This window comes from Urocitellus parryii, chromosome 5 (genome assembly GCF_045843805.1).
Source record: "Urocitellus parryii isolate mUroPar1 chromosome 5, mUroPar1.hap1, whole genome shotgun sequence".
NCBI lineage: Eukaryota > Metazoa > Chordata > Mammalia > Rodentia > Sciuridae > Urocitellus > Urocitellus parryii.
In genome coordinates this window covers 70,434,335-70,454,781 of record NC_135535.1, presented here as the reverse complement: position 1 = coordinate 70,454,781, position 20,447 = coordinate 70,434,335, and positions in this window count along the sequence as shown.

Genomic DNA, 20,447 nt, shown 5'->3' with positions numbered 1-20,447 from the left:
TATTTTCCTAGTTTTCAGTTCTTTTTAATCAGATTAAGATAATAATCATGAATCAGTTATATATATTTCAAATTTGTTATGCAGGTGATAGCTTTTATTTTTATTTTTAAATGTCTCTTTATGTAAAACCTTTGAGTTTTCCTGTTTTGTTGTAGTTTTTTGTTTGTTTGTTTTTGGTACCAGGTATTGAATCCTGTGTCACTTAACCACTGAGCTACATCCTCAGACCTTTATCATATTTTATTTAGATACAGGGTCTTGCTAAGTTTCTGAGGCTGGCTTTAAACTTGAGATCCTCCTGTCTCAGCCCCTTCAGTCCCTCAGATTACAGGTGTTTACTTCTGTACCTGGTGAATCTTTGAGTTTTTGTGTGATAAAAACATCCTCACTTTCCTATATTTTTATGACTGAAACCTGTTTTATGAATCAAAGTTCATAAATATGACCTCATATTTTCTCACAAAAGTTTAATTTTTTTGCTTTTCACCTATAACTATTTAATTCATCTGCAGTTACTTTATGGGTCTGGTGTGGGATATGGATTTACTTTGTCAAAAAATGAAACCACTGCTTAATATTGTATAAAAAGATATCTTTGTTTATTACTGATCAGGCAGCATCTCTCAGAGCAGACTAACTATTGATTTTACATAGGGGTTTTGGCAATATGAAGTTCAGGGTTTGGCAGACTTTAGAAAACATAAGGGAGTTGACATCATCTATAGTTGTAGTAATGTGATTAGTTGGGTAAGACCACAGTTTACTTGTTGGCACTTGATATGTAATATTTTTTGAGTGAAGCTCTCCCCCACTAGCTGGTTTTCTGAAGCAGATTGCTGATACTCTTTGCTTGACTTATAAAAGTGCAGTTCACTGAATTAGTCAGCTTTCTTTTACTATAACAAATACCTTGGATAAGTTTTAAAAAGAGAAAAGGTTTGCTTTGGTTTACAGTTTTGGAAGTTTCAGTCCATGATCAATTGACCCCCTTCCTTTTGGCCTGATGCAGCACATCATGGGAGAATGCATAGTGGGAAGACCCTGAATGATCAGGAAGTGAAAAAGAAAGACCAGATCCCAAATCCCCTTCAAGGGTATAGCCCAAGCGACCTAAAGATCTCCCATTAGACCCTACCTCTCAAAAGTTTCTACCACCTCCCTAAAGCCCCAAGCTGGGGAACAAACCAAAGATAAGGGCTTTTGGAGGATGCTCAAATTTTAAACAGGGCATTTCTGAGGAGAGTAACTATTCATATATTGAAAAGATTTCAAACTAATTCAGGAGGCAACTTGTTACCCTGGTTACAGAACAATCTGTCTTAGAAAATGCTTTTGGAAACTTTTTAAATTCCCAGTTCTTCCTTTTTTCTTTTTTTTTTTTTTTCATTCATACAGAGTTATAGAAAAGATAACAAATGACTTTCCAGATTTTACTATGATTATTGAATCAAGACATAGGTTGTAGAGATTTTTTAGAGTGACCATTGATCAGGGTGATTCTATCCTGTATGTGTGTGGAATCATTTAAGTCATCTGTCAGGAAAGTACCAGCACAGAAGTATTTTAGCCTGACAACCGACATCATAAAACTGTGAGACAAATCTACACAGATGTATTTAAGAAGAGATTAGCCAGGAGTGGTGGCACAGCCCATAATCCCAGCAGCTCAGGAGGCTGAGACAGGAGGATCATGAGTTTAAAGCCAGACTCAGAAAAAACAAGGCTCTAAGCAACTCAGTGAGACCCTGTCTCTATCTTTTTTTTTTTTTTTAAAGAGAGAGAGAGAGAGAGAATTTTTAATATTTATTTTTTAGTTCTCGGCAGACACAACATCTTTGTTGGTATGTGGTGCTGAGGATCGAACCCGGGCCGCACGCATGCCAGGCGAGCGCGCTACCGCTGAGCCACATCTCCAGCCCGAGACCCTGTCTCTAAATAAAATACAAAATAGGGCAGGGGATGTGGCTCAGTGTGTGAATGATCCAGAGTTCAATCCCGGGTAACACCCCTACATACACATCCCAAGCCCCCTACCAAACCAAAAAAGGAAGAAATTAGAAGACTACCCAGAATTAGGCCTGATCGAGGAAACAATCCCAACTATTTCTAATGTCCATCTTAAATAAGCAAACTGCTTTTTATTTTAGTGTTAGCCATCAACATGTTGTTTCCTGGTTGGCCAAAGTGTGTGTGAGGTGTGTGTGTGTGTGTGTGTGTGTGTGATTTCTATTTTTTAGTTACAGGATCCTGTGTGTGTTTATAAAATCAGGACATTATTAAATCCTTCATAGCTTTCTGAATAATTTACTGCTTGATTTTTCAATTATTGAGATTTACTAAAATCTCCCATCCTGTTTTTGTTGTTGTTGTTGTTGTTGTTATTGTTTGTTTGTCTGTTTGAGTTGTAGATGGACACAGTACCTTTATTTTATTTATTTCTTTTTATGTGGTGCTCACACATGTGCTAGGCAAGCGCTCTATCACTGAGCTACATTTCAGCCTCCTCCCATTCTATTTTGATCGTTGTTTCTCTTTGTATTTCTTCCTTCCAGTCTTTTAGAATTAATATTTATTTGTTGCACCAGGTTTGTATTATTACTTTCCTGGTATATATTTTTGCATTTTTCCAAGTTTAGATATTCTGTGTCTTTGTTTTTACATGTGTGTTCTAGATACAGCTGGAAATTTGAAACCTCTTCTGACAACTTCAGTCACCTAATTAATGAATTTATTTATATTCTCTGTGATCACTGATATTTTTCTACTTCCTCCTACCCTTCATGTGTGTGCTTTCTACTTATCCTTCCCTTTAGTGTGTTTTCTTGTTCCTTCTTTCTTGACTGCTATTGGATTAATAATGTTTTAGTTATTATCTTTTTCCTCTCTACTGGGCCAAACAATATGTATGTTTTTTCTATGTCTTTAATGATTAATATCAATGTTTTAACATTGGTTTCAAGTGAAAGATTATCTCTATGATTTTCCTGAAGAATTTAAGTCTAAAAACAATTCTTCATGTTATTTTTCTGCATTATTTTAGTTTCATCATGTTTTTGTATCTTTAATGTGATGATTATTTCCAAATACTCACATAGCTACAAATTTCTTAACTTACTGTTTCTTTTTATAAATCATTAACTTTTTCTGTTTATAGTCTATCTTTAAGAAGTACATCCTTTTTTGCTTTTTTAATGAATAGCAACTCTTACCTGAAAATATCTTTGGTTCCTTGCCATCCTTGAATTTAAATGATGTGGCTATATATGAATTTTAAATTTACAATTATTTTCTCTAACCTTTGGAGATATCATTCTATTGTCTGGATTCCATTGCTGTTGGTAAAAATGTCTTCCATAAGTCTAATTGTCATTCTTTTGTAGATAACCTAGCTTTCCTTTCTTATTTTCATTTTTAATAGCTATTTAGTATATTTAGTGATTAGTCTGTTATCACCTTTTTTTTTTTTTTTTTTTTTTTTTTTTTTTAGTACCAGGGTTTGAACAGGGGCACTTAACCACTGAGCCACATTCCCAGCCCTTATAAATTTTTATTTTATGACAAGATTTCACTAAGTTGCTTAGGGACTTGTTAAGTTGCAGAGGCTGGTTTTGAACTTGAGATCCTCCTGCTTTAGCCTCCTGAGTTGCTGGAATTATAGGTGTGCCCCATAGTGCTGGGCTTACTTTCCTCTTTTATTAATGAATTTTAATTATTCAAAATAATGTGTTTTATTGGGCATATTCAGGCATGCAAATACTGTACCTTGATCATATCCACCCCCATTACCCTCTCTTGCCCTATTCTCTCCCCTCCCCTGATTCCCTTCTTCTCTCTAATAGTTTTCTTATTACTTTCATAGATTTATTACTTATTTTTACTTATTACTTTCTTTTTGTTTCATAGATTCCATATGTGAGGAAAAGCATGTGATACTTCCCTTTCTGAGTCTGACCTATTTTGCTTAACATGGTCTCGAATTCCATCCATTTTCCTGCAAATGACATAATTTTGTTCTTATTTTTGGTTGAATAATACTCCATTGTGTATTCTATGACATTTTCTTCATACACATTTTATATATATACCACAATTTTCTTTATCCGTTCATCCACTATCAGACACCTATACTGATTCCATAACTTGGCTTTTGTGAGATGCACAATGATAAACATGGATATGCAGTGTCTCTGGAGTGTGCTGTCTTTAATTACTCCAGGTATATACCCAGGAGTGGTATAGCTGTGTCATATTAATTCAATTTTTCATTTTTTGAGGAATGTCCATACTGATTTCCATAGTAGCTGTATCAATTAACACTCCCACCAACAGTGTATTTATTCTCTCCATATTCTCAGAAATGTTTACTATTCGCATTTTTGATCACTGCTATTTGGACTTGGGTGAGATGTTATCTCAATATAGTTTTGATTTGTATTTACCTGATGGATAATGATGTACATTTTTTCACATAATTACTGGCCACTATACTTCTTCTTTTGATAAGTATTGTTAAATTCATTTGGATCTTCTAAGTATAGGGTCATACATCATCTGCAAATAGAATTTGGCTTCTTTTTCCTATTTGTTGATCTTTATTTCTTTCTCTTGCTTAATGTCTCTAGTTAAAATTTCAACTACTATATGAAATAGGAGTGGTAAGAGTGGACATCCTTGTCTCACTTCTGATTTTGGATAAAATGCTTTCAGTTTTTCTCCATTCAATGTGATATTAGTTATGGTTATTTTCATAAAGAGCCTTCATTATGTTGAGGTAAAATAGTTCTATGTTTATTTTCTTCAGGACTTTTGTTATGATGAGATGTTGAATTATGTTGGAGACTTTCTATTGGGATGATTCTGTTATTTTTATCTTTGGTTTTATTTATGCAGTTTATTATCTTTATTGATCTATGTATCACACATCCCTGTAATGAAGCCAACTTGATTATGGGGTCTGATCTTTTTAATGTGGTATTGAATTTGGTTTACAAGTATTTTACTCAGGATTTTGCATCTATGTTCATCAACAATATTGGTCTATAATTTTCTTTCTCATTGTGTCCTTATCCAGTTCTGACATCAGTGTAATATGAGTTCATAAAATGAGTTTAGAAGCATTCCTTCTCTTTCAATTTCATAGAATAGTTTGGAGAATATCAATGTTAGTTCTTCTTTAAATTTTTGGTAAAAGTTAGTGAATCCATATGAACCTGAGATTTTCTTTGTTGGGGAAATTCTTATTGCTTCTTCTCTCTTTGCTTGTTATTGATTTGTTTAGGCTTTTTATATCCTGTTGGTTCAATTTTGATGGATTGTATATTTCTAGAAATTTATTCATTTCTTCTAGATTTTCCAATTTATTGAAATAAAATTTCCAAATTAGTCCCTAATGATCCTCTAGATTTCAGTGTTATCTATTGCAATATCCCCCTTTTTCACCTCTAATGTTATTGATTTGATTTGGGTCTTAGGTTTTCCACTTAAAAAAAAATGTCCTCAGAACTTGTCCCACTTCCTGAGTCTGAGGATTCTTACACAGATAGTCCCTTGTTTACAATGTTGCTACTTATCTTGGTACAAAAGTGTACCATACAACCATTCTGTTTTTTACTTTCAGTACAGTATTCATAAGATATTCAATACTTTATTACAAAATAAACTTTATGTTAAATGATTTTGCCCAACTGGAGGCTAGCCTAAGTATTCTGAGCATGTTTAAGGTAAGCTCAGCTGGTTTTCAGTAAGTTAGATTATTAAAAGCAAAAATGATGGGGGTTGACAGGGATGCACATAATAAGTTAAGGAGCATAAGTCAAGGATTGGTTCTGAACATTTTCTCAGTTGTTTCCCCTCAACATTGCTTTTTTTTCCAACTATTTTGTAGCCTCTCTCTACTAAAATCCTCAGCTAATCCTTGACATTTTTTTTTTTGCTCTGTTGTCCATTGCTCTTATCTTCTCTTTCATCTCTTTGGTCTTTTAGGTAATTTTCATATAACCATATAATTTACATATAGTTGTAGACACTATTTCTCTCTTCAGCTTTTGAATTTACTTCTTAAGTGAATTAATAAAATTCTTACTTTACGTGTTACAATTCCAATATTAATTTTAGATGTTCTACTAGTTCTTTCAAATATTCTTAATCATATAACATGCTTATCATTCTCATATTTTCCTTTTTAATTAAAAAATGCTTAAATTGGCAGAATCCAAGATGACAGGCCAGAGGGAGGCAGCATTCTGGTCTCAACTAGTGGGAATACTGCTTCTCTGAGAGTGATAGAGGACCCCCACACAGCGCTCTCACACAGAAATCACCAGCACTGTGCCCCCACACAGGGTTGCGGGCCTCAGTGTTGGAGCAGGACTCCCAACTCTCCACACCCGACTCCTGACTGCTAGCTCTCACAGAGCTCGAGAGCACCTTAGCAGACTCACCACATCAGCACCTGTGCAGAACTCCCAGACTCCTCTCCACTCCCACACAGGACACTCAGCTGCTACCTACTCACAGGAACTCCAGCCACCACTCCCTTGTGGATCCTCATCTACCAGCATGGAGCTTCCCCGTTACATCCATCTTGCGACTTCACTTAGCAGCTATAGGCCATAGTCCCCTACGCGGTAATCTGCCTGCCCCAGGGTGCATCTGAGAGGCTCTGAAGACAGCCAAAGCCACAGTACTGAATATCACAGAGCTGACCTCTGAACACATCCCACAACACAATCATCTGGCTCCCTCCACCCCACCTGACACCCCTGCACTGGAAGCAGACCGACCACCTCCATCTTGGCTCACCTTCCTCACCTTAGTGGTGGAGGCAGCTCCCAGACTGGAACTCCAGCTGGCCAGGTAACCGGTTTCCAACTCCCCGCCTCCCCAGTGGCAGTAACCCTGCACAGTAACTGCCCAACGCAAAACAGCTCTGGCTGGGACAGGTGCACAGTGTGACCAGGGCACCACCCACGGGAGCCCTGTTGTGAGAGTTCCCTTAATTGAGAATTACTAAGGGAGAGGGAAACAGGGCACAAGGTTGGAAACTAACAGAGAGACTAGGAGCTGGGAAATCTTCAGGCAAGATAGGGAAATAGTACCAGGCACTCGAGTCATATGAGTGGACCCAAAGAGACCCTTGAGGTGCAGTCTCCCTACATGACTGGCAGGTGCTACACCTCACTTCCAGATGCCCTGGCTCAGGACCAGCCTTCCCACCCTGGTTACCTTCACCATCCTGAGGGCAGACGTACCAGCTAACAACAGACAACCCCACCTATTGGATGAGAAGAGAGGCAGGAAAGACACTGATCTCCAAAATAATCAATAATCCTGGTTTCTTCCTTCTAGGCTTTTTTTTTTTCCTTTTTTTCTCTTTTTCTTTTCCCTCTTATCCTCCCACTCTTACATCCCCAACATATGGGAAACCAAGTACTTTGCATGAATTAAGATTTTGAGGACTGGGACATCTGAATAATATATTAGAGGTGTGTTGTATATGCCTTTTTTTCTTTTCCCCATCCATTTTTACTATTTTAACATCCTTTATTTTTTTTGAATACATATTTGTGTGTGTTTTATGTCTCTACTATCTTCCCATGTACTTATCTACCCAAAATTACTTCCTGTCTATTCTTGTGCTACTAGCCCTCTTCATTAGATTTTTCTTTCACACTTCCCAAGATATATTCATCTATATCCTCACATCATGCCTCCTCAGCATATCATCCTATGCCTCATTGTCCACCATCAGAAACTGTAAACCCTTTTAAAATCTACTGGTTACATTATAGATGATAATCAAATTCAACATTTCTGTACATTGTGACCAAACTGTAAACATCTTAATAGCAATGAATTGTTTATAGGTGGTACAATGCTGATATTGGGATCTGTTAAACATTGTTCTTCCCCAGCACTATAAGGGGCACTATAAGCCTATAGGCTAAAATCAATAACACCTCAGACCCACAGAGCTAGAATGGAAGACACACAAGCAACATGAAAAGACAAGGGAAGAAAGTGCCCCAAACAAATCAGGATACCACATTATTAGAATCCATGGCCTGCACAGCAGAAGAAATTATAGAGAAGAAGTTAGGATGTAAATAACTAAAATGTTCTGCAAATTAAAGGATGATATAAGAGAGCAAATACAGGCAGCAAAGAATCCTTTTTACAAAGACCTACGTAAATAAATACAATAAGCAAAAGATTACTTCAATAAGGAGATAGAGGTTCTTTAAAAAAAAAAAAAAGAAGAAGAAGAAGAAGAAGATGGCCGCGAATAGAGTGCATCACACCCCGAGTACCGCGCCACTGCTCGGGTGAATAATGAGTTAGAACGACAAAAAACTATCTTGTTAGGAACTTACAGCAAAATGGGGGTGCATCGAAACCTAGAGGAAGGATTTCCAGCACCGAGGTCCGGTACTTGAGTCTCATACACGAGCCAACTGTGCGACTGGAGAGCTGGGCTGACTGATCCGCTCGGCCCGCCCCACGGCTACAGATGGCGGGGAGCCTCCGAGAAGCGACCAGCAAGCAGGGAGATTGCTGCAGATTCTGTGGAATCCTGCCGCCTGAGCACTCACGGAGCCCCGGGCTGAGTTTGGGATTTCAGACGGGGAAGGAAGTGGGACAGTTCTATCCCCCACAACGGAAACTCCACCAAGGAAACCAGTGGCCACCATCTTGGAGAGCTGAAGTAACCACCGCCACTCTCCGACAGATTGCAACAATAAAACAGGTGCGTGTTACTCAGCTCATCTCCCATACAATGGGGAATTCGCATAAAATCTCTCCTAGGCTCTCCGGGGGAGGGATTATCAGAGCAAGCCTGCATAAAGACGCAGGGAAAACTAGAGACACCCGGCCTTCAACTCCCCCTCCCATCAGCAGGGAAAATGAAACCTGTATTGCCAGCGCGGGGGGAGGGGCAAGCGGAAAAAATCAAAACAATAGAGTGCGGGGGGGGGGGGGGTGATTCTCAATAGCCACCCTCCACGCCCAACAAACAGCAGGCCCAGAGTACAGTTTGAACTGCCGAGAGGCATCACTCAGGGGAAATCTGGTCTAGCAGGAGAAACCAGGACTAGCAGGAGAAACCAGGGGACTAGAGGCCAGGCCCTCACAACTGGGTGGCTGGAGTCCGCCCCCTGCCGGTGACCAACCGCGCGACTGGGCAGCTAGAGATTGCCCGCCCACCAGCAACAGCCGGCCCATTGCCCCAGGGACTGGGCAGCTAGAGATCGCCCACCTGCCGGTGACAGCCAGCCAGCTTCCTGTGCAACTAGGTGGCTGAAGACCACATGCCCACCAGCGACCGATCATCTGCCCGTGGCCTGCGTGACTGGGCGGCTGGAAACCGCCCACCCGCCAGCGACAGCCCACCTGCTGTTCGCACGACTGGGCAGCTGGAGACCACCTGCCAGCCAGCGACCAATCGCCCGCCGGCTGCCAGCGCGACTGGGTGGCTGGAGACCGCCTGGCCACCGGCGTCCCGGAGCTGAAACCAACCAGAGACAGTCCAGTCCCACCCCTCCATTCAGACACCCCAGTAAGGAGCCTGGGGCCCGCCATAGCAGAGAGGTGACATAACTGGAGCTCGGCCATTGGAATTCCTTCCCAGCGGAATCCACTTTAGCAAGCATAGTCTACCAACACAAAGGAGAGACAACAGAGATATAAAAAACCAAAACAAATTTATAGAAGAGAGCAGAAACACAGCAATCAAATAGAGCTGGAAAGTAGCGTGAACGTCATGAAAAAACAAGGAAAAAAAGGAGTACAAGCAATGCAGGACAACTTAAATCTACAGGAGGACCTAGAAGCATCAGAAACAGGGATACGGAAAGAACTCAAAGTATACCTAACTCAGATGGAAAGGAATATTAGAGAAGACATGAGACAGCAAGTCCAAGCAATAAAAGTATATTTTGAAAATGAATTAAACAAACAAATTCAAATGGCAAAGAACAAGCTTTACCAGGAGATAGAATCTTAAAAAAAATCAAACAGTAATCCTAGAAATGCAGGAAACTATAAACCAAATTAAAAACTCAAACAAGAATATTACAAATAGACTAGATCAAGTAGAAGTCAGAACATCAGATAATGAAGACGAAGTTTATCAACTTGAAAAGAATATAGTCAACACAGAAAAGATGCTTAAATCCCACGAGCAATCTATTCAAGAGATATGGGATGTCATAAAAAAAAACTCAAATTTGAGAGTCATTGGGATAGAAGAAGGCATAGAGAATCAAACCAAAGGAATGGACAACCTATTAAATGAATAATTCTAGAAAACTTCCAGAGATGAAAGATGGAATGGATTGCCAAATCCTGGAAGCCTACAGGACCCCAAACATTCAAAACCGTAATAGACCAACTCCAAGACATATAATTATGAAGATACCCAACATACAGAACAAGGAAAGAATATTAAAAGCTACGAGAGAAAGGAGGCAGATTACATTCAGGGGTTAACCAATTAGGTTAATGACTGATTTTTCATCACAGACTTTGAAAGCGAGAAGATCCTGGAACAATGTATTTCAAACGCTGAAAAATAATGGATTCCAAACAAGAATACTGTATCCAGCAAAATTAAGCCTCAGACTTGACAATGACTCACCAATCAAGAGACATAGGCTAGTAACCTGGATCAAAAAAACAAATCCAACAATATGCTGCCCTCAGGAGACTCATATGATAGGAAAAGACATACACAGGCTGAAGGTAAAAGGTTGGGAAAAATCATATCACTCACATGGCCCTCGGAAGCAAGCAGGAGTGGCCATACTCATATCGAATAAAATCAACTTCAAACCTACGTTAATCAAAAGGGATGAATGAGGACACTATATACTGTTAAAAGGAACCATCCACCAACAAGACATAACAATTATCAATTTGTATGCACCAAACAATGGAGCTGCAATGTTCATAAAACAAACTCTCCTCAAGTTCAAGAGTCAAATAGACCAAAACACAATTATTATGGGGGACTTCAACACACCGCTCTCACCATTAGACAGATCCTCTAGACAAAAGCTGAATACAGAAACTATTGAACTCAATAGCACAATCAATAACCTAGACTTAACTGACATATATAGAATATATCAACCATCATCAAGTGGATACACGTTCTTCTCAGCAGCACATGGATCCTACTCAAAGATAGACCATATATTATGCCATAAGGCAACTCTTAGTAAATATAAAGGTGTGGAGATAATACCGTGCACCATATCTGATCATAATGGAATGAAACTGGAAATCAATGATAAAAGAAGGAAGGAAAAATCCTACATCACATGGAAAATGAAAAATATGTTACTTAATGATCAATGGGTTACAGAAGACATAAAGGAGGAGATAAAAAATTCATACAGACAAATGACAATACAGACACAACATACTGGAATCTATGGGACACAATGAAAGCAGTTTTAAGAGGGAAATTCATTTCTTGCAGTTCTTTCCTCAAAATAAGAAAAAAAAAACAACAAATAAATGAACTCACACTACACCTCAAAAACCTAGAAAAGGAAGAGCAAAACAATAGCAAATGTAGTAGAAGACAAGAAATAATTAAAATTAGAGCAGAAATCAACAAAATTGAAACAAAAAAAACGATTGAAAAAACTAAAAGTTGGTTCTTTGAAAAAATAAATAAGATCGACAGGCCATTAGCCATGCTAATGAAGAGAAGTAGAGAGAGAATTCAAATTACTAACCTACGGGATTAAAAAGGCAATATCACAACAGACACTACAGAAATACAGAAGATAATTAGAAAGTATTTTGAAACCCTATATTCCAATAAAATAGAAGATAGTGAAGATATCGATAAATTTCTTAAGTCATACAATCTGCCCATATTGAGTCAGGAAGACACACACAATTTAAACAGACCAATAACAAAGGAAGAAATTGAAGAAGCCATCAAAAGACTACCAACCAAAAAAAGCCCTGGACCGGATGGGTATACAGCGGAGTTTTACAAAACCTTCAAAGAAGAATTAACTCCAATACTTTTCAAGCTATTTCAAAATAGAAAAAGAAGGAGCTCTTCCAAATTCATTCTACGAGGTCAACATCACCCTGATCCCGAAACCAGACAAAGACACTTCAAAGAAAGAAAACTACAGACCAATATCTCTAATGAACTTGGATGCAAAAATTCTCAATAAAATCCTGGCGAATCGAATACAAAAGCATATCAAAAAAATTGTTCACCATGATCAAGTAGGATTCATCCCTGGGATGCAAGGCTGGTTCAATATACGGAAATCAATAAATACTATTCACCACATCAATAGACTTAAAGACAAGAACCATATGATCATCTCGATAGATGCAGAAAAAGCATTTGACAAAGTACAGCATCCCTTTATGTTCAAAACACTAGAAAAACTAGGGATAACAGGAACTTACCTCAACATTGTAAAAGCTATATATGCTAAACCTCAGGCTAGCATCATCCTAAATGGAGAAAAACTGAAGGCATTCCCTCTAAAATCTGGAACAAGACAGGGATGCCCTCAATCACCACTTTTATTCAATTTAGTTATTGAAATACTAGCCAGAGCAATTAGACAGACAAAAGAAATTAAAGGCATAAAAATAGGAAAAGAAGAACTTAAATTATCGCTATTTGCGGATGACATGATAATATATTTAACAGACCCCAAAGGGTCTACAAAGAAACTGCTAGAGTTAATAAATGAATTCAGCAAAGTGGCAGGATATAAAATCAACATGCATAAATCAAAGGCATTCCTGTATATCAGCAACAAAACTTCTGAAATGGAAATGAGGACAACCACTCCATTCACAATATCCTCAAAGAAAATAAAATACTTGGGAATCAACCTAACAAAAGAGGTGAAAGATTTATACAATGAAAACTACAGAACCCTAAAGAGAGAGATAGAAGAAGATCTTAGAAGATGGAAAAATGTACCCTGTTCATGGATAGGCAGAACTAACATCATCAAAATGGCGATATTACCCAAAGTTCTCTACAGGTTTAATGCGATGCCAATCAAAATCCCAATGGCATTTCTTGTAGAAATAGATAAAGCAATCATGAAATTCATATGGAAAAACAAAAGACCCAGAATAGCAAAAGCAATTCTAAGGAGGAAGTGTGAATCAGGCGGTATAGCGATACCAGAGTTCAAACTGTACTACAAAGCAATAGTAACAAAAACAGTGTGGTACTGGTACCAAAACAGGCAGGTGGACCAATGGTACAGAATAGAGGACACAGAAACCAATCCACAAAATTACAACTTTCTTATATTTGATAAAGGGGCTAAAAGCATGCAATGGAGGAAGGATAGCATCTTCAACAAATGGTGTTGGGAAAACTGGAAATCCATATGCAACAAAATGAAACTGAATCCCTTTCTCTCGCCATGCACAAAAGTTAACTCAAAATGGATCAAGGAGCTAGATATCAAATCAGAGACACTGCGTCTGATAGAAGAAAAAGTTGGCTACGATCTACATACTGTGGGGCCGGGCTCCAAATTCCTTAATAGGACGCCCATATCCCAAGAGTTAATAACAAGAATAAATAAATGGGACTTACTTAAACTAAAAAGTTTTTTCTCGGGCTGGGGATGTGGCTCAAGCGGTAGCGCGCTCGCCTGGCATGCGTGCGGCCCGGGTTCGATCCTCAGCACCACATACCAACAAAGATGTTGTGTCCGCCGAGAACTAAAAAATAAATATTAAAAAAAAAAATAAAAAGTTTTTTCTCAGCAAGAGAAACAATAAGAGAGTGAATAGAGAGCCTACATCCTGGGAACAAATTTTTACCCCTCACACTTTAGATAGATCCCCAATATCCAGAATATACAAAGAACTCAAAAAATTAAACAATAAGATAACAAATAACCCAATCAACAAATGGGCCAAGGACCTGAACAGACACTTCACAGAGGAGGACATACAATCAATCAACAAGTACATGAAAAAATGCTCACCATCTCTAGCAGTCAGAGACACGCAAATCAAAACCCCTCTAAGATACCATCTCACTCCAGTAAGATTGGCAGCCATTATGAAGTCAAACAACAATAAGTGTTGGCGAGGATGTGGGGAAAAGGGTACACTAGTACACTGCTGGTGGGACTGCAAATTGGTAAGGCCAATTTGGAAAGCAGTATGGGGATATCTGGGAAAGCTGGGAATGGATCCACCATTTGATCCAGCTATTGCCCTCCTCGGAGTATTCCGTGAGGATCTTAAAAGAGCGTACTATAGGGATACTGCCACATCAATGATCATAGTGGCACAATTCACAATAGCTAGACTGTGGAACCAACCTAGATGCCCTTCAATAGATGAATGGATAAAAAAATGTGGCATCTATACACAATGGAGTACTATGCAGCAATAAAAAATGACAAAATCATAGAATTTGCAGGGAAATGGATGGCATTAGAGCAGATTATGCTAAGCGAAGCTAGCCAATCCTTAAAAAACAAATGCCAAATGTCTTCTTTGATATAAAGAGAGCAACTAAGAACAGAACAGGGAGGAAGAGCATGAGGAAAAGATTAACATTAAACAAAGACGAGTGGGAGGAGAGAAAGGGAGAGAGAAGGGAAAGCATATGGAAATGGTAGGAGACCCTCAATGTTACACAAAATTACATAGAAGAGGATGTGAGGGGAAAGGGGGGGGGAACAAGGAAGAAAATTGAACAACAGCAGATGAGGTAGAGAGGGATGATGGGAGGGGAGGGGAGGGGGGTAGTAGGGGTTAGGAAAGGCAGCAGAATACAACAGTCCCTAATATGCCATTATGTAAAAATGTGGATGTGTAACCGATGTGATTCTGCAATTTGTATTTGGGGTAAAAATGGGAGTTCATAACCCAATTGAGTCAAATGTATGAAAGATGATATGTCATGAGTTTTGTAATGTTTTGAACAATCAATAAAAAATATATATAAATAAAAGAATGAGCTTTGGAGCTATAGGTATATATAGCTCAGTGGTACAGCACATGCTTAGCATGTGCAAGGCCCTAGATTCATTTCCCAACATGAAAAATAAATAAGTAAGCAAGCCAGGCACAGTGGTGCAACTGGGAATCCCAGTAACTCAGGAGGCTACGGCAGAAGGATTACAATTCAAGGCCAGCCTGTGCAACTTAGTGAGACCCTGTCTTAAAATAAAAAACAAAAAAATGGCTGGAAATGTAGCTCAGCATTAAGCTCTATATGGACCAAGAAAGATGTCTGTGATGGTACCAAATAAATTTATAAAATAGAAAAAAAAGAAATCTTTGAAATGAAAGAAACAATAAACCAAATTCAAAGTTCAATTGAAAGCATCACAAACAGGGTAGACCACTTGGAAGACAAGACATCAGACAATAAAGACAAAATATATAATATTGAAAAGAATGTAGACCACACAGTGAAAATTGTAAGAAACCATGAGCAGAATGTTCAAGAAATAAGGGATAGCATAAAAAGAACAAATTTAAGAGTTATTGGGATAGAGAAAGGCATAGAGTTCCAAACCAAAGTAATGAACAATTTATTCAATGAAATAATATCAGAAGCTTAGTGAAGCTAGCCAGTCCCTAAAAAACAAATACCAAATGTCTTCTTTGATATAATGAGAGCAACTATGAACAGAGCAGGGAGGAAGAGCAGGAAGAAAAGATTAACATTAAACAGAGACATGAGATGGGAGGGAAAGGGAAAGAGAAGGGAAATTGCATGGAAATGGAGGGAGACCCACATTGTTATAAAAAATTACATATAAGAGGTTGAGAGGGGAATGGGAAAATAAACAAGGAGAGAAATGAATTACAGTAGATGGGGTAGGGAGAGAAGATGTAAGGGAAGGGGAGGGGGGATAGTAGAGGATAGGAAAGGTAGCAGAATACAACAGTCACTAATAGGGCATTATGTAAAATTGTGGATGTGTAAACGACGTGATTCTGCAATCTGTATTTGGGGTAAAAATGGGAATTCATAACCCACTTGAATCTAATGTATGAAATATGATATGTCAAGAGCTTTGTAATGTTGTGAACAACCAATAAAAAATAAATTTTTAAAAAAAGAAATAATATCAGAAAACTTTCCAAACATGAAGAATGATTTGGAAAACTAAATTCAAGAAGCCTACAGGATGCCAAATGTACAAAATCACAACAGATCCACACCACTGCACATTATAATGAAATTGCCAACATACAGAATAAGGAGAGAATATTAAAAGCCATGAGAGGAAAGGAATCAGATTACACATGGGGGAAACCAATTAGGATAATAGCAGATTTTTCAACACAGACTCTAAGAGCTAGAAGATCCTGGAATAACATATATCAAGCTCTGAAAGACAATGGATGCCAATGAAGAATCTTGTATTCAGCAAAATTAAGCTTTAGATTTGACAAAGAAATAAAAACCTTCCATGACAAACAAAAATTAAAAGAACTTACAGCTAGAAAAGTAGCACTACAAAACATCCCTGGAAAAATATTCCATGAAGAGGAAACAAAAACAACAATGAAAATCAGCAGAGGGAGGTATTACAGTAAAGGAAAAACTAACAAAAGGAGTAAACAAGTCAAGTTAAATAACAAAAATGACTGGTGATACAAATCATGTCTCAATGATAAACCTAAATGTTAATGGCCTAAACTCACCAATCAAAAGACATAGACTAGCATATTGGATTAAAAAAAAAAAAGACCTAACAATATGCTGCCTCCAGAAGACTCATCTGATAGGAAAAGACATATACAGACTGAAGGTGAAAGGTTGGGAAAAAGTATACCACTCACATGGACTGCAGAAGCTAGTAGGGGTTACCATCCTCATATCAAATAAAGTAGACTTCAAGCTAAAGTTAATCAAAAGGAATAAAGAAGGACATTTCATACTGCTCAAGGGAACCATACACCAATGAGATATGACAATTATAAATATATATGCTCCAAACAATGGAGCATCTATGTTCATCAAACAAATCCTTTGCAAGTTCAAGAGTCAAACACAATAATCTTGGGTGACTTTAACACACCTCTCTCACCACTAGATAGATCTTCCAAGCAAAATTTGAACAAAGAAACTATAGATCTTAATAATACAATCAAAAGCTTTGACTTACTGACATATACAGAACATTTCATATTTTGTCCTTCAACAGTGAGTACACTTTCTTCTCATCAGCACTTAGGTCTTTCTCTAAAATAGGCCTTATAATATGCACAAAGCAACTCTTAGCAAATACAAAAAAGTAAAGATACTACCCTGCATTTTATCAGATCAAAATGGAATGAAATTAGAAATCAATGGCAAAATAAAACATAAATATTACTCCAACACCTGGAAACAAAATAATATGCTACAATGGGTTGCAAAAGACATCAAGGAGGGTATTTAAAAATTCTTAGAGATAAATGAGAACATGGACACAATGTATCGAAATCACTGGGACACTATGAAAGCAGTACTAAGAAGAAAGCTCATTGCATGGTGTTTATTCCTTAAAAGAAGTACAGGTCAACAAATAAATGACCTAACATTACATCTCAAAGCCCCCCCAAAAAGAAGAACAGATGAATGCCAAAAGCAGTAGAAAACAGGAGATAATTAAAATGAGAGCTGAAATCAATGAAATCGAAACAATTGAAAAAATGGACAAAACAAAAAGTTAATTCTTTGTAAAAATACATAAAATTGACAAACTTTTAGTCATGCTAATTAAGAGAAGGAGAGAGAAAAGTCAAATTACTAACATATGTGATGAAAAAGAAAATATCACAACAGACACTACAGAAGTACAAAAGATAATTAGAAATCTTTGAAAACTTGCACTCCAATAAAATAGAAAATATCGAAGACATTGACAAATTTCTTAAGTAATATGATTTGTCCAAATTGAATTAGGATGATATACACATTTTATTTTTATTTTTTATTTTTTTAAAGAGAGAGTGAGAGACAGAGAGAAGGAGTGAGAGAGAATTTTTTTAATACTTATTTTTTAGTTTTCGGCAGGCACAGCATCTTTGTTTGTATGTGGTGCTGAGGATGGAACCCAGGCCACACGCATGCCAGGCGAGCGCTCTACTGCTTGAGCCACATCCCCAGCCCCTGATATACACATTTTAAACAGACCAATATCAAGCGATGAAACAGAAGATGGCTTCAGAAGGCTACAAACCAAGAAAAGCCCAGGACCAGATGGATACAGAGCCAAGTTCTACAAGACCTTTAAAGAAGAACTAATACCAATACTCCTCAGTTTATTTCAGGAAAAAGAAAAAGAAGGAGTACTTCCAAACTCATTCTATGAGGCCAATATCACCCTGATTCCAAAACCAAGCAAAGGCACATCAAAGAGAAAAAAAAAAAAACTTCAGACCAATATCTCTAATGAACATAGATGCAAAAATTATCAATACAATTCTGACAAATCAAATACAAGAACATATCAAAAAGATAGTGCACCATGATCAAGTGGGGTTTTTCCCAGGGATGCAAGGTTGGTTCAACATACACAAATCAATAAATGTAATTCATCACATCAATGGACTTAGAGATAAGAATCATATGATCATATGAACAGATGCAGACAGAGCATTCAATAAAATACAGCACCCCTTCATGTTCAAAACACTAGAAAAACTGGGAATAACAGGAACATATCTCAACATAGTACAGGTTATCTATGCTAAGCCCCAGGCCAACACCATTTTAAATGGAGAAAAATTGAAGGCACTCCCTCCCTCTAAAGCCTGGAATAAGACAGGGATGCCCTCTTTCACCACTTATATTTAACATAGTTCTTGAAACATTGGCAAGAGCAATTAGACAGATGAAATAAATTAAAGGGATATGAATAGGAAAAGCAAAACTCAAATTGTCACTATTTACTGATGATATGATTCTATACCTAGAAGACCCAAAAAGTTCCATCAGAAAACTTCTAGAACTAGTAAATTAATTCAACAAATTAGCAAGATATAAAATCAACACCCATAAATCAAAGTCATTTCTGTATATCAATGACAAATCCTCAGAAAGGGAAATGAGGAAAACTACCCCATTTCCAATAGCCTCAAAAAAAAAATACTTGGGAATCAACTCAACGAAAGAGGTGAAAGACCTCTACAACAAAAACTATATAACTTTAAAGAGAAAAATCAAAGAAGACCTTAGAAAATGGAAAGATCTACCTTGCTCTTGGATAGGCAGAATTAATATTATCAAAATGACCATGCTACCAAAAGCACTATACAGATTTAATGCAATTCGAATCAAAATCCCAATGACATTCCTCATAGAAATAGAAAAAGCAGTCATGAAATTCATCTGGAAAAATGAGAGATCCAGAATAGCTAAAGTAATCTTAAGCAGAAAGAGTGAATAAAACAGGTGCCATTGCTATACTTAAACAATACTATAGAGCAATAGTAATAAAACCACCATGGTATTGGCACCAAAACAGATTATAGACCAAAGGTACAGAATAGAGGACACAGAGACTAACCCACATAATTACAATTATCTTATATAAGAGGCATCAAAAAAATACATTGGAGAAAAGATAGCCTATTCAACAAATGGTGCTGGGAAAACTGGAAATCCATATGCAACAAAATGAAATTAAACCCCTATGTCTCACCATGCACAAAACTCAATTCAACGTGGATCAAGGAGCTAGGAATTAAACCAGAGACACTAAGCCTATGAGAAGAAAAAGTAGGCCCAAATCTCCATCATGTCAGATTAGGCCCCAACTTCCTTAATAAAACTCCTATAGCCCAAGAATTAAAATCATGAATCAATAAATGAGATGGATTCAAACTAAAAAATTTCTTCTCAGCAAAAGAAACAATCTGTGAGGTAAATAGAGAGCCTACATCTTGGGAGCAAATTTTTAGGGTATATAAAAAACTCAAAAAGCTAAACACCAAAACAACAAATAACCCAATCAATAAATGGGCCCAGAACCTGAACAGACACTTCTCAGAAGATGATATACAATCAATCAAGAAATATATGAAAAAATGTACATCATCTCTAGCAATTAGAGAAATGCAAATTAAAACTACTCTAAGATATCATCTCACTCCAGTCAGAATAGCAGCTATTATGAATACAAACAATAAGTGTTGGTGAGGATGTTGGGAAAAAGGTAGGATCATACATTGCTGGTGGGATTGCCAATTGGTGCAACCAATCTGGAAAGTAGTATGGAGATTTCTTGGAAAACTGGGAATGGTAACACCATTTGACCCAACTTTCCCTCTCCTTGGTCTATACCCAAAGAACTTAAGAACAGCATACTACAGGGACATAGCCACATCAATGTTTATAGCAACACAATTCACAATAGCTAAACTGTGGAAGCAATCTAGCCGCCCTTCAGTAGATGAATAGGTAGGGAAAC